Source organism: Benincasa hispida, chromosome 9, assembly GCF_027475165.1.
Source record: "Benincasa hispida cultivar pf3 chromosome 9, pf3_genome.v1.1, whole genome shotgun sequence".
NCBI classification, from domain to species: domain Eukaryota; kingdom Viridiplantae; phylum Streptophyta; class Magnoliopsida; order Cucurbitales; family Cucurbitaceae; genus Benincasa; species Benincasa hispida.
In genome coordinates, this window is record NC_143486.1 from 89457604 (window position 1) to 89470714 (window position 13111).

Here is a 13111-nt window from a genome sequence, read left to right on the forward strand (position 1 = left end):
GATAATTGCATAGAATGAAGATCCCGAGTTACACTAGCTAAGTACTCCTCAACCCATTCAACAGATTTAGCTACTCATGCATAATAAACAAAGAGTGAACAAAGATAGAGAAGTAAATTCCATTTCTATAAATGAGTTTGAATACAAAATAATAATGGAAGATAAAGGTAGAGAGCCTGGTAGCAATCTCTTGCTACCCAAGGCTTTTACACTGGCAACTCTATTCATTCCAAAAGATATTTCTGCTTCCGCAGGAGCTGGCCTTCTCTCTGATCTTGATGCTTCAGCACTCTTCCGAGCTCATCGGAACGATCTATGGCAAAATTCTCTAACTCTTCAAACTTGTTGAACTGGCTGAACAGCTCAACCCCTTTTCTGAAGGATGCCTTCGGTATTTATAGAGCTTCGGGGTGAAAGGCGGCTTCTCTCTTATGATTGCACAGATGGGATGACTTTAATTCTCTGACTGATGTGCTAAATATTTTCCACTGAAAAGCTTAGTGTACTTTGTTACTGTTAGCGACTTGTCAACTTAATTCGGATTTGACCGTCATCAGCTCTCTGTCCCATCGTGATTAATTATGCCTTTCACCCAGATGCGCCCACCAAGTTGCGCCGACTCTATGTGACAATCCTTCTTAAGCAGATGTTTGCAAACAAAAATCACCGCATAGCCTTGCGGTAATGCTGCGCTCGACTGTTGATTTCTTGTAATCGCGCTTTTCGCCTTGCGTCAATGCATATTCTGCGTAAAAATACAAAAGTTAACTGCTTCTATGCGATGGACGATGCGACTGCAATGTTATGAACTTAATGCTTTTTGGACACAATCTAACATATTTTATCAACGCAAGCTAACATTGTCTAAGAACTTAGCACTGTAATAACGTGCATTTTTGCCAATTATCAGAGAACTCCTCATCCCAAGTTGATGCTACTTCCACACCTTCCTGTCTGATAGCATCTCATCTTCTTGGAACTTTATGACCGACGCATGGTTTCTCCTACAAATGCATGCGTTCTTCCATCAACACATAGTCTTCTCCAAATCAGCCTTCATACACTCTTCTTAATGTCCTTTGAAGAGAATTTGAGTTATGGTCTGAAGTCCTTGGCCCTATTTATAGGCGTCCAAAATCTCTCTAAGGCCGACACCTCCTACTTGGCTGCATGTCCAAGTATCCTTTCCCTACACTATTACCGCAATCTTTATGTCACCGTAATCTAAGGTGTCTTCCTCTTCCTTTAGCCAAAACATAGCCCTCACATTTGCATGTCTTCTGATGCATCCACCTCATTTGCTTAAGCCCTAATATTTCTTTCTAACAAGCCACATGTCCGGATGACGACCCTGAATGCGTCCATCCAATCTCAATGCGTCCATCTAACTTCATATGCATTCATCCGACGGGCGCAACACACTTATGTCCGGATACCCCCCACTGGCACATGCGTCCATCCCATCTTTGCGCCCTTGCGGTGTTTTTAAATCTCAACATAACACCCTTCAAGCCATTGCCGCCTAGCACCTTTCCCCATATGCGACCTACTAACCTCGATTGTGCCATTTCCAATTAACACAACCTTACTTTGTGCATCCCATTGATGCAACTTGGTCGCATATGCTAGATGCTCGCAAGGCTCCCCCTTGGCCGTATGCCCTCTACCGCATGGCTTACCTTTTTCTTATGCGCTCAACTAGGATTATGACCAACCCTATTCCACCGCATACTATTTGCTCAAGCCTTGTCCTATGCGTCCACATGCCTCGGATGTCCAACGCATATATCACATATCCAATACATGTCAACTCTTGAGTCAAGCTAAGTCTCAGCTCAACACCTCATGGTATAACTTACTATCGCCTAGACTCTTGCCAACGCATCCCTCATGACCATCGCATGTATGTCTTAGTTGCTTGTCTACGTCCTTAGTTTCTTACTCAAGACCGACGCAACCAACCTCATAAACCTTATTAGCGTAAACCTTAGCAACGCAAAGACAATTCACCATATGTTCACAATGGTTTGTCTCATTGCCTAGCTCATCGTTTAGCAAGGCCACCGCAAATCACCATCGCATAGTGTTGCCACATAGCACCATCGCATAGTGTTATTGCATAGCACCATCGCATAGCATTGTCGCATGACACCATCGCGTAGCATTGCCGCATACCATTGTGTAGCATTGCCGCATACCATCGCGTAGCATTGCCGTACACCATCGGGTAGCATTGCCGCACACCATCGGGTAGCATTGCCGTATACCATCGCGTAGCATTTCCACATACCATCGTGTAGCATCGCCGCATACCATTATCTAGCATTGCCACATACCATCGTGTAGCATCGTCGCATACCATCGTGTAGCATCGTCGCATACCATCGTCTAGCATCGTCGCATACCATCTTGTAGCATTGCCGCATACCATCGTGTAGCATCGCCATATACCATCGTCTAGCATCGCCGCATACCATCGTGTAGCAATGCTTATTTACTACACGATCAACCTGCGCACACATCTCCAACACCTTGCGCCTATGTCCGCACAACTTGAGGCTACCGCATGCACTACTAATCTCTCAAACATAGGCTGCCCATGCTTGTCCCCGCATAGCCTTTCCTCTCGGCCATACTTCAGCCTCTTTCAATACCCAAATAACCTCTCAAATTATAATGGCCAATGCATGGCACAACACCAACGCTTAGCACAAGGCCAACGCATTGTCTAATACTTAGCTATTTTTCCTAGTCTCCAACGCATAATTCTTTTTGGATTCATACTTAACCAAATTTTTACTAGTTAAGGCTTATCTCAAAGCTACTAAACAATCTTATTTAAATACTTAGAATTTTCCTACTCTTTATATAGGATTTAACTTATACTTAATTAATCCCTTTTATTTTCTGCTTAAGTAGGGAAAATGGAAATTCGGGTTTCATAGAATATGTCCTAGGATACATATCTCACCGACTTTAGTGCAAATGGGAGATTGTTAGGATATATACCTTAAAACCTCGTAGTTAATATGTTATTTGAAATAATAGTTGATTATTTTATATTCTATTGTCCATTAAAGAAAGATCCAAGGTTATTTTATGAAACTTGAACAAAATGTGGTAGACATACAAGTGAATCATGTTCAAGTAATAACTTATATGGTCTGTAGTATATGGATAAGATTGGGTGTCTTATCTTGGTGACACTACAGATATGGTCCACCTTATAATTGTTATAAGAGTTGTATAGTGTTACAAATGATTTGATCCTAATCGTCTATGTAGAGATTGCGAGTGGGAGTATCCTATACAAAGAGTTTGTATAAGACTGGACCACAAAATGATTAAAACTATAAGTTATTATTAATATGAATGAGATTTTCATTAAAATTATAGGTTATAATTAATATGAACGAGATTCATATTAAAACAATAAGTTATAATTAATATGAATAAGATTCATATTAATACCATATGTTAAAATTAATATGAATGAGATTCATATTAAAACGATTAAATTAAGTATATCATATTTAATTAATTAATTAATTGTTATTTATTTGATTATATATTAAAATTTGATTTAATATATAAAGTAGTTAAATTTAAAATAATAACTACCACTGAGAGTTATTATAAGTCGGTAGAAGGGAGTTTTAATTCTCTCTCTCCAACCAACTCACTCTCACATAAAAGAAAAGGGCAAGATTTATTTATTTTTTATTATTTTCCAATGCATAGGTCATAAACAAACAAAAAAGAAAAGTTTTCTATATGTATTTGATATTCTTTCCCAAGTCTCTATCACAAAAATCTCACCCTATAAAATTAAGGAGCCCAAACATCCTTGATTTTTATTCTGAGAATAGCAAGAAAAACCAAGTGGTGATGTCCTCTGTTCATAACTTGCTTTTTTCATGAGAGGCATTTTCCAGTTCGAGGAGATCTTGCGTTTGTGCTGTTATGTTTTGAGGAAAGGAATTACGAGAAGAAAAGTCTTCAAAGGTTAGTTCTTCTCATCATTTTCTCCCTAGAAGCATGCTGTAATTTATAAATGTTTATCTTGTTCTTCTATAATTTCTCTACTTTTTCGAGTTTTTTAAATTGAATTACATTGGCATGTGCATTTACACACTTCTGCTTAGAATTCCATTCCTTCACCAACATCTTTAGTATTACGAGTGAAGAACCTTTTTTATGATCATCGGGAAGTGACATTGTTGAAATATGGAAGTTAGTGGCAATAGCAGACGACTCTCTTCTCTTTCTAATTGGAAAATATGAAGAATTATTTATATTCCGTGACAAGAAAATATCGCGAGTCTAGTAGAAAGAGGAAAACGTACCTCAATTTTGAAATTCAGTTGGAAGTAAGGAGGCAAAATCCCATTCAAAACGAGCAAGACAGTCACCACTAACAAATAACCAGTCAAGATTCCAGACCTTGCTTGATGAAAAAGTCTTCACAATAGACTTAGATTGGTAATAAGGGCTAATGTAAAAGGTTAAGTTAACTTCAGGTTGCTTCTTTAATGAGCATAGAGATATGAAATTTTCAACAGTCATTAGCTCAGATTTGACAAGTTTAGCCCATAAAATGTAATATCCAGGATAGAACCCCATCAATTAGGGAAACTTTTAGTAGGAGCCAAGCTTACATAACCTAAGAAACTCTTGCAAAAAAAAAGAATGAGCAGAAGCTGAACTCTAAACTTTAATGCAACAATGTAAAATGCCACTTCACCTAGATGGGGTGAATCAACTCTCTCATCTGGAAGGGGAACCTTATGTGAATAGAATGAGGGATATTGTATAATGTCCTCAAGCCCTCTAAAGATTTGATGTTCATGAGATTGTGGGGTCGTGGGGTGCTAGGTCGATGTTCGAAACTTTCCTATTGTTTTGTTGGGTTAGTCCTTTTAAAGCTAAGTTGGAGGAAATTTCCAGCTCATGATACGATGAGCTACCAAGACTGGCGACATTAGGCTAAGTTGTCCGACATGGGAATGAAAATGAAATGTAAGAAATTACTTTAGAGTAAGAAGACAAATGTCAAAGGGGTGAAAAAAAAAGAAACTTAGAACCGAGAGAAGTTATCTAGATTGCTCCAAGGTTGACAAGAGCTCATAAGAAAGAAAAAATTCCCACATGTCTTTAAGGGGTCATTTGATTAGAGGGTTTATTGCATGGGAATTGGCACAAACATCCAAATCCTATATTTGTTTCATAGTTTTCAACCATTGACCTGAAGCTATTCCCAGGCATTCTCATTTCTCACAAACAAGGGTTTTCTATTCCCTCCCAAAATTGTAGGTTTTCTCTTTTCCCTTCCTCATTTGCTTTAGTTTTATATATAATTTCACTTTAAATATAGTTAATTAGTTAAGTAATTAATATTAATTTAATAAAAATAATAAAAATATTTATTTTAATAAATCAATAATAATCTATTAAAATGTTTACTTAACTTATTTTATAATAAAATTTTATTAAATGAATACAATTATTTTTTTACATAAATTAATAATTTATTAGCTAACAATATCTTAAATATATTTAATTAGTAAACTAGGATTAGTTAAATTTAATTAGTACACAAATTCTATTTTTATAATAATAATTTATTACTTTATTGTTTTTTTAATAACCATGTAAACTAGGATTAAGGAGGGATACCTGATCCTGGTGACACTACGGATATGACCCGCTTTGTAGAGGTTTGCAAGTGTTGTGTACTACTACAAATGGTAGATCCTGACTATTAATATGGAGACATGCGAGCGGGGGGTGTCCTATACAAAGAGTTTGTATAAGACTGGACCACAAGATGACTAGTCTCTTTATATAACGTTGTTGATACTTGAGACTTACATCACACCTAAATGACCATAGGTGACATGATCTCAATCCTGAGTGTTTTGGGAACTCCTACCTTTGAGGATGGTTCTTTGATTAGTATGGGTGAGAGTGGCTAGATTGCCAACTCAACATGCCTACCTTTTTGGGGATTTGTCTGATTTAGGAGCTGCGAACTCAGTTACACAAGATGGAATTCACTTCTTCCTCGAAGCAGGGATAAGTAGATAGATTGCTCCCAGGGGCTAATTCCGGGTCTTGAACATAGTGGCCACAACTTTTCTTTGGAAGAGAGAACTCAGTCAAACTAGGATTATGATTATAGGGGCATAACGGTTATTGCCCCAGCTATACTTACGAGCGATCTGTGACGGGTTATCACACTGTTGATTGGTTTATATGAACACATAATATATCTGTAATAAGGAGAGTTAAGCTGTCGGTCTTTAGTGGAGTGCCTGACAGTTAACAGATGGTGGATCTCGTGACTAAATAGTTTAGTTAGTTATTCACGTACCATTGGAGCTTCGAGCTACAGGTCCATAAGGTCCCTTTGGTAGCTTAATGAATTCAAGTGGAGAATCAGTTCTTGATGTTGATTTGAAATGTTCAAATTGACAAGGGGAAATTCAATTATATATGACATGATCGGCGTGATGTATGAGATACATCAAGTGGAGGATTAATGTAAATGAGATTTACATTAAGTACCATAAAATAGAGAAAGAACTATGGTTTATATATTTCATGAGATGAAATATTAAAACTATAGGTTATAAATATAATATGGTAAATTGGTTATCATATATATTTATAATAATATTAATTATTGGGTAATTATCTCTTTTTCTCTAATAACCAATTGAGTGGGAGGTTATTGGTGGTTTCATGGTAAGCATGAGATAAAAAGAAAAATGTTTTCCTAAATTTAGTAGTTGTTGTGAGGTTTTTGCCATTCTCGGAAAAACTCACGGAAAGGCTGTCGAGTGAATAGGATTCACTAAACGATAGCTAAATAGAGACTAAACGATCGTGGAGTAACACTACACAATAGTTCACTCAGTTGACCATTAGCTAAACGGTCACAGAGCTTTTGCTAAACAATCACAGAGCATTTGTTAAACGATTGGCAATCGTCTATACGATAGACCTTTGTCATCTCCCACTTACACAATCATTTACACGATATTTCTTCCTCTGGCCTCTTCCTCTAACCAAGTCCACACAGAGCCCACACTTCTGGATTCTCACAGCGAGAATACCAATGTAGCTGATGACATGCGGAAATGCATGTCATCTTAGGCCTTTTACTTAGAATTATGAAGGTTGTTAAGCAAAATATGCGGTAATTGTGCTAGGAATCCATGAGAAAAGTAAGCTTGCGTTGTTCAGCATAATGAATCTCGGCTAACCCATTATTATGTGATATTATGCATTCAATGTTATATTTTTGTAGCTAACACAGGAAGTGGATGCAAACGCAGAAACCGAATCACCGCATAGACGACCGCATACGGAGAAACTCTCCATTGCAAAGGCGAACACGTCCAACAACGCATGGATGTTGCGGTAATCAGCCGTATGTGTCCATCGCATAGGAGTTGCGCTCATCAAGCGATTGCGGTCATCGTGTAGAGTTACGGTATTAAGCGAATGTGATCATTGAATGATTGCGGCTATGCGATAACGTATGCTAATGGGATCAACGCAAGGTTGGTGGAATGAACGCATCAACACATCTACCTTGAGAAAATCAAAAGTTGATGTTGACATTTCACCTACCACGCCGTTAGCAGTAGAGGTTCAGAAAGAACTAAACACGCCGAATGTTAGAATCAGAGCAATCGATTAATGCTGTCGGTAATTGATAACGGGTAGAAATGCACGTTATCAAAGTGCTAAGTTTTTAAACAATGTTAGATTGCGTTGATAAAAACATTTAAATTACATCCATCAAGCATCAATTTCATAATAATGCGGTCGCATCCGTTCAACGCATAGGAACAATTGATTTTTGTATTTTTATGCAGAATATGCGTTAAAACAAGGAAAGAATTGCAATCATAGGAAATCATCGGTAGAGCGCAACTTCACCGCAAGGCTTTGCGATGATTGTGCTCGCAAAAATTCGACCGAGAAGGATTGCCATAACTTTGTCAGTGCAACATGGTGGGCGCATCTGAGTGAAAGGCTAATTAATCGCGGATGGATAGAAAGCTGATGACAGTCGAATCCGAATTAAGTTGATAGCCGATAACAATCACAAGTACATTCAGCTCTTCGGTGACAAATATTAGGCGCATCATTCAGGAATTAAAGTCATCCCATATGTACAATCATGAGAGAGAAGCCGCCGTTCACCTTGGATGTTCTATAAATACTAGAGGCATCCTTGTATTATATATGCTTCATTCGTCTATTAGAGATACTCGGGAGGGTAGTCTAAGGACAAAATCTAGACTTGGGAAGGTTAGGTTAAAATCTAAGCTTGGGAGAGTCAGATTAGAATGCATAATCAAGAGATGGGAGCTTAGGAATGAGCACTATTTGTTATCAACGCATTGCGCATCCTAGAGATAGGATATGGTTGTATGCGATCACCTTGCTTTTATGCATTTTGTATCATCGCATAGGATAAGAGTAGAGACTTAGGGATAAGCACTATGGACACTTTTGTATTTAACACATGCGTCCTAGACTTAGGAGCATCGCATTTGCATTGGAAAATGACTTGCTATGCATGGTGGTAGCATGATCGCATAGTCTGATGCATTCCCAAGTAACGCTAGCTAAAGATCTTCTCAACCCATTCATCACATACTCAGTGCATCTATCACACAACTGACTTTTCTCAAATCTGCCGCATTTGTTTATTTTCTCATTAACGCAATCAACAACAAACCAAAAATTAATTTATTTGGCCACCGCAAAGTTTTCATAAAAATTACCAACACAATCTATTTTCACAAGTCCCTGTGTTCGACCCTAGACTTACCAGGAAACTCAGTGGAATTTACACTTGGATTCCACTGAAGAAACGTGCGTGCACAACACAATTTCATCAAAGTATATCATCCATAATCCACTTTATAAAATTAGGTATCAAGTTTTTGGCACCGTTGCCGGGGACTTCGGCTAAATAGTGTGCTAACGATAATTTTTATGATTTCTTTGCAGACTCTCAATCTCTGGTGAATTACGACTCGGAGATTGAGAGAACATACATACACAGACTAAGAGACAACTACCAACAACAAGAGAGAACACCAAGAATGGCGGAGCAACCGAAAGCAAGGGCCGCTAAATCGAATAACATAATAGCCAACCCCATTCTTCTGGCGAATGATCGCAATAGACCCATCTGGGACTATGCATCACCTAAGCTCTATGATTTCACTCCAGGAATTATGAGGCCGGCATTAGATGGATTGAGGTTTGAAATGAAGTCGGTAATGTTGCTGATGATCCAGGCTACTAGGCAGTTTGGAGGAAGGCATGGCAAAGACTCGCACGCCCACCTCTGGAGCTTCATAGAGATCTGCAACACTTTTGTGTTCCCGAATATCTCTACCAAGGAAGTTCGACTAACTCTATTTCCATTTTTTTTGTGTGATCAGGCGAGGAAATGGGCATATTCTCTCGAACCGGAAAATATTACTTCGTGGGAAAAGGTGGTGAAAAAGTTTATGAAGAAGTATTTCCCACCAACTGAGAACGCTAGGAGAAGGAAATTAATACCAAATTTTGAACAAGAATATGACGAATCGCTCAGTGATGCTTGGGTGAGATTTAAGCGGCTGGTAAGAGATTGTCCACACAATGGCTTACCAGACTGTCTGCATATGAAGATTTTCTACCAAGGATTGAATCCCTCTTCGTAGACCACTGCCACTCTTTGCCTTCTCATATGTTTTGTCGAGCAGACCACCAGGGGCTGCCGCATTGGCAGCCGCTGGTGGTCTACTCAACAAAACATATGAGAAGGCAAAGAGTATACTTGATCGCATTTTCAAAAATCATGAGGATTGGCGGGAAAGCGATTAGAGATTAAGAATAAAAGAAAATGATGCAAACAATGGGGCCATTGCATCCCTGCAAAATCGAATGACTGCGATGATGAGTTTGATATGAGGCATTACAATTAATAATACGGGAGCGAAAAAGGGCAAGTCAGCGCAATTACTCAAATGACCACAAGTTATGTCATTTGCGGAGATGCTCACCCGATGGAGGAATGCCCAACAAACCCGCAGTTGGTATGCTTCATGAGAGATAATCCCTATTTCAATACATATAACCCCGGGTGGCGGAACCACCTAAATTTTGCGTGGAAAAATCAACAACAAAGCTTTCAACCTGTGGTACAAAAAAGAGGGCCACCGGGATTTTTCCCGTAAAACAACGGTCCAACGCATAGCCAAGCCAGCAGCTCACAAACACCGCAATCTTCGTCCTTAGAGAGCTTGTTGAAGCAATACATTGAGAAATATGAATCAGTGCTTCAGAATCAAGCTACATCCATTAGAAATCTTGAAATCCAAATGGGACAAATTATAGGCGAGCTGAGACCGCAAGGAGCATTGTCGAGCTCAACTGAGCTCCCTCGAAATGCTGGGGGTAATGGGAAGGAACAATGCTTAGCAGTCTCCTTGCTAAGCGACAACATGGTTGCAGAAGTAGGGAAGAAGCCCATTGCGACCAACTTGAATGCGGTGACAACCAAACACCCGTTGACCTATAGTTTGGAGAAGCCCGAGAAAATAGACCCTGAAGTTGCATCCACCCTTAAGCCTCTAGATCTTGAGACAAAAGAAGTCCAACCACCAGCAACTCCGCAAATATTGAAAAAGGAACAAAATGAGGAAGGAAAGATCGCAATAGTGGCTGTAGTGCAAAATGCTATGATCCCACCGAAAATGGGCGACCCAGGAATCTTCACGATACCATGCTCTATCGGAGGGACCTACAGTGGCAGAGCACTATGCGATCTTAGGGCAAGTATAAACATAATGCCGCTATCAATCTTCAAACAACTGAATGCCGACACATTTATGCCCACAAAGGAAACTCTCCTACTCGCTAACAGATCTTGAATACACCCTGAAAGAGAGTTGAAAAATGTTGCAATTTCAATCGATAAATTCATCCTATCGGCAGACTTCCTCATTTTGGATTATAAAGCGGACAAAGATGCACCCATCATATTGGGACGACCATTCCTTTCAACCGGTCGCGCTCAAATTGATGTGCGCAAGGGGGAAATTATAATGAGCATTCATGGGGAAAACTCCGGATCAAGGCAATAAAGATCCCAAAGGACAAAGAAAAGAAAGAAAAGCCATCATGGACGTGAACGAACCAGCCTGGAATAAGTGGTCCCTGAGTATTATGTGATTTAACCTCATCAGGGACGCAATCCTTTTGAATATCCTTTTTCCGCATCAAATACTTCATGAACTTTTATCTTACTCGTTATTATCTATTATCGCAATTACTTTGTTTTACTGACTATCTATCTACATTGTTCCTATTTCTCTAAATAAATAAAAAATAAAAAAAAACTTGTTGTTTTGTTTAAAAACATTTGACCTTCTCTTTGTTTGTTTATAACGATTAAGGCACAGGATTGCAGAGATGTTACATGAAGCAACAAATTATCTCACTCTATCACCACAATCCAAAGAAAAGAGATCGCCGCAAAGATGGATGTGTCAATACACAATGCAGGCGACGGTGCAAATTTGGGGGTGTACTCTTCCTTATCTTTATTTCAAATTTTGTGCTATCACATCGCATGTTAGTTTTAAAAGTTTTATCATCGCATCCTCTTTGATTACTGCAATCATTTGACATAGATAAATTTAGTAAGTTACCGCATGTTGTTTCTTTGCCAAGTATGAATTCAATGATGAAAAATATGCTTCTATGCCTTTCATATATACTAGAGTTTTCTTAACTTTAAGATAGTCACCTCATAAAATATTTCTAGAAGTTAGGGGTTTGCTAGTTTTCTGTCAAACTCTCTTTACAACATTCTAAGAACATCGTATGACTCATTTCAATCTTTTGGCAATGAGGATATTGTTGCATTTTAAATTTGGGGGTGAGGTATTTATTTTTAACTTTGCTATATAAAAAAAAATTGAGAATAACAAATCCACTGTCAACGCAATGGGAAACCCATGTTGATAAGAGTTAAGTTGTGAAAGACACTTACCCGTAGTTGGATGTCCACATGACACACGTGGGGGCAAGCCAAAACGAAAGTAAGTCACCAGGATCAATGCATAAATAAATGACCACAACTCCATTGCCAAGTAGGCATAAGTTTAGTTCGAGAAAGGGCACATTGCTCGTAGTTGGTGTTGGCTTTTTGGCCCTTAATCTAAAATTAATTAATTTTAATTAATTAATTAATTAATCAATGTTTTGATGATAACAAACTCAATTTTTAATTACTGAAAATCTTAGTGTTTTAATATGTTCATAGCATAGAGCTCGGAACAACGATTCTAACACCTCTTGAATCACTCAAATCGGAGCTAAAACGAAGACGATATGACCAAAACAAATCTATAGAGAAAATACCATGGTGGATGACGTGGCATAACCAGACCATTTGCATGTAGACATGTGGCAGCATATTGGTTGAATTGTGGATCATTAAGAGATTAACATATGATGGACTTTTGATTTTTGGATTGATTTAAAATAAAAAAATTGAAATTAAAAAGAAATTTAAAAGGAAAATAATTTAATATTATTTTATGTTTATGTCTAACGGCTAGTTTTTTACACATTGATGTTTTTTATTTTTGGATTGTCTTTAAAGAGAATGAATTTAAAAAGAAAATGAATTAAAAGAAAAATGAATTTAATATTAGTTTATGTTTGTGTCTAACGGCTAGTTTTTGACACATGGTATGTTTTTTTATTTTTTGGATTAATTTAAAAAAAAAAAAATTTTAATATTATATTTTATTTGTATCTAATGACTAGTTTAGTTTAAAATCTCCACCATTGATTTTTCTTTTCCAAAATCCAATGGTCCAAATTAATTGTGGTTTCTAAAAATTTTTCCATCTCTATAGAAACCATCTTCCTCTCCAAATTGTAAATCAACAAATTTTACATTTCATAATCCTCCAAAACTCAAAAGTTTCATTGTTGCTCTCTCTAAGTTCCCAATTTTTCTTTTCATCTTATTCTTGAGAGAGTGTTATTGTATTGTGAGGATAAACTTGTTGAGTGCTTA

At 37.8% G+C, this 13111-nt stretch overlaps 1 non-coding gene across 1 annotated transcript; it reads right to left on the bottom strand.

The window, feature by feature from the left end:
• Window positions 1–9575: 9575 nt before the first annotated feature.
• Window positions 9576–9682, bottom strand: LOC120087391 (small nucleolar RNA R71). Its single transcript, XR_005484527.1, has one exon. It is a non-coding gene; the product is annotated as a small nucleolar RNA R71 (small nucleolar RNA).
• Window positions 9683–13111: the final 3429 nt, after the last annotated feature.